We start from the raw sequence: 3321 nt of genomic DNA, 5'->3' as shown, positions 1-3321 counted from the left end.
AACATCGGTATCGATATCGGTTATCGGCTACATGAGTTCTAAAATATGGGCATATCGGATATCGGCCAAAATCCCAATATCCTGCATCCCTAATAAAAACAAATGACTACATATTTAGAAATGGTGCCTTATGTTTAGCAACATGAGTCCAGATTCAGTTATTCTGATGTAATTGAAACAATGTAGTTTCACTTTTAGCATTAATTTAAAGTTGTCATGATTTTGGCACCACAGGCAGAGTTTTACTCTTTTATGCTCGTTATCGGTCATCAGATAAACCTGTTCCTGCCTCCAGTTCCCAGCCATTGGTGCCGGATTATTCCAGCATCAAGCAAGACTAACTCTAGCGTTCCTGAATGTGTTTAGTTCTTCCTGTTTCTGCCCACGGACTTCTGAGTTTTGGCTGCGTCTGTTTGCTCTGTTTGCCTGTCCTGTCTTCCCGGGATGTTACCTGGATTCTGCCTGTTGTCCACCTTGGACCTGTCTTCTGATTATCCTCCTGGATCCCTCGGTTCCTCTGGCTGCTGAAGGACGCAGCTCCTCTTCTCTCCTGGATCTCTGGTACCGCTAAGGTGGCCAGATGTCCGGCTTTAGTGCGGACAGTCCGGATTTTCATTGCACTGTCCGGCGTCGCATCCAGCCGGACGCCGGTTTTTTTCCTTCTTTATGAGGCACTAGGCTTGTGGAGCAGATTTTTATTCCTTCTATAGAGGAAAATTTCTCCAGCTAGAGATTAATAAAGTTCTATTATTATTATTTTATATATTATTGTATAATAAATATATAATACAATTATATAAACTAATAATATATATAATAAAAAGCTGTCATATGTGGACGCACTGCATATACTATGTATGTATTCCATGCACCTTTATCTTCCTTTGGCTCATTCTTCTTCTCCTTTGACTATTTGAGCTGAAGAAGAGAGTAAATTCCTCTACTTTGAGATCAATAAAGTCAATAAAGCGAATCAATCAATCAATCAATCAATCAAAATGGCCTCTAGTCAAGCACACATACTTCCCATAATCAGGACTAAAGTAGTGTTGGTCAAAGACAAATGTTTGCTGCTTCCACCTCAAAATGTAGGATATAGTCTAAATTTAATAATGTGTTACACCAAGGTGTACGCCCTATGAAATATTTCTAGCTAAAAGCCTGATGGATGTTAAGCTGAAAAATCTACAGCAGCTTCATTGATCCCGTGTCAGTCTGGCCCAAGACTTTGGAGGAATGGTACCGATACCCTACTGGATCTAGCCTCGTGAGACCATCCTGATCTCGCGATCTTTCAAGGTTTCACTCGCTAATCAGTCTGGAGACTCTCCGTTAAAGAAAATTTGGAGCCGTTCACCAAACGAACGTCCAATCAGCGTTGGCTTTGATGCGGGTTGAGGTGTGACGCAACGAGAAGCGCGACAGTTCAGTCTAAAGAACATGGCGGCTTCAGCCGATGAAACTAGCGTTAGCGTGGCTATCGAGCAAGTTTTATGGGAATTACAGAGTATTTCTTCACTGAAAGAAGAGCAAAACACTGCTCTGGAGGCTTTTCTCAGAAGAAAAGATGTTTTTGCTCTTCTCCCGACTGGTTTCAGCAAGAGTTTGATCTATCAATTGGCTCCTCTTCATCGTCGCTCTGTTAGTACGTCATATGCTTCGTTGATATGATGTTCTGGAGTCAGGTTATACTGGATCTACGTCAAAGGAAAAAGGCCGTTCTGAGGGCAGGAAAAGTCCGGCCACGTTGGTACCGATGAATAAAAAAACTAATTTCTTCACCATTAATATCCTAACAGAGTCAAACTTTCAGGTTCTTTCAGTCAGGCAGGAATCTTCCTGAAGAAAATTAGACTTTTCTACTGATTAGGTTGTTTCAGCTCCTTTAATCAGTGGATAAGCCTCAGGTGCCGAGATAAATAAAAACAGCTGGAATCGCCTCATTCAATCAAACATCTGCCAGCATGGCTCACTTTAGGAAATTGGGTCCAGTGATAAGTTTCTAAGGAAGCTTTTAAACAAACAAACATGAACCTCAGCTGCTGTAATCAGAGCAGCAGCCTTACACCCCGCTGCTGAAAAGTTCTCCCCCCTTATCACTGGGGCTCCTGACTGATGAATGTCATTAATAAGCAGCAGACAGTGGCTGCTTCTGATGCTGGCGATGAGGATGAAAGATGCTGCCTGTCAAATTAGAGGGAATTAGAGAGAAAGTCCTCAATTCATCAGGGAGGATGGATTCACTAATCTTTATCACACTTTCTGCTAGATGGAGCAAATCTGACAATAACGTTTTTAAGGTTAAACTATTTATTTCCAACAGTAACGATTGATAATTTAAAGTTTTCCAAATGACTTTAAGCCAATCATCATCACAAATACCAAAAATCTATTAAAACTGAAGGAGGAATTATATCATTAGTTGTATAAATTGATTTTTATCTAAGATTTAAAATGAGGAATCCATTAATTTAGGACTGATTGGATCGTAATAACAAAGGCAAATGAAAACATCTATTTATTCTTAATCAAACTAAAATCGACTTAATGGTGTCATTAAAAATTAAATTGAAAACCTGGATACTGATTTATGCTAATTCTATAAATATCCAATAGAACCAGCTTGACTTTATTTTTAAGTGATTCATGTTCTCCTGTCTTTCTGTTGGGTTAACTTTAACAGAGAAAATTATCTATTTTATCTATTCAGACCATATATTCCTGGTTCCATGCACATCATGCCTCACTTATCACCAGGAGCCCCAAAAAGAAGGAGGGCCACGATTGACAGAGGCCTAGAGAGGACCTAATCGGGGCCGTTTCTCAATTCACAACAACGCAATTATGGACCCGTGTTTTCGCCAGGTACGTCCCAGAAAAGTCTGACAGGAGCACGTAGAATAAATCTGGGTCAATTAGAAAAGCAGCGTACTGATGACATCACCACATTCAAAGCTGGAGCTGCTTTTCACCTCCTGTTAATAATAGAATATAAACAATAATAAATTATGACTTTTTTCATTTTTGGGGGGAATAATAATGAACAAATAAAACTAAAATATCGCCATCAGAGCCAGCGGTACTTCAAACACGGCTATGCAGAGAGAGGGCTGCTGCAGACGGGCTAACGTTAGCCCTGGCAACGGTTAGCCACAGAGGTCAGCTGGTTGCCGCTGTCGTTTCAACATCGTCACTTTTTCTTACACTAACCAGGGTTCCTACAGCATAAGGCAAGTTAAATTCAAGACTTTTTAATGCCACTTAAAATAAAAACTTAAGACCAAATTCACAAGAAACACAAGAAAAACCTGCTTGCGACAA

This window comes from Cyprinodon variegatus, unplaced genomic scaffold (assembly GCF_000732505.1).
Source record: "Cyprinodon variegatus isolate N-32 unplaced genomic scaffold, C_variegatus-1.0 Scaffold853, whole genome shotgun sequence".
Lineage (NCBI taxonomy): Eukaryota > Metazoa > Chordata > Actinopteri > Cyprinodontiformes > Cyprinodontidae > Cyprinodon > Cyprinodon variegatus.
This window is presented reverse-complemented; position numbering follows the sequence as displayed.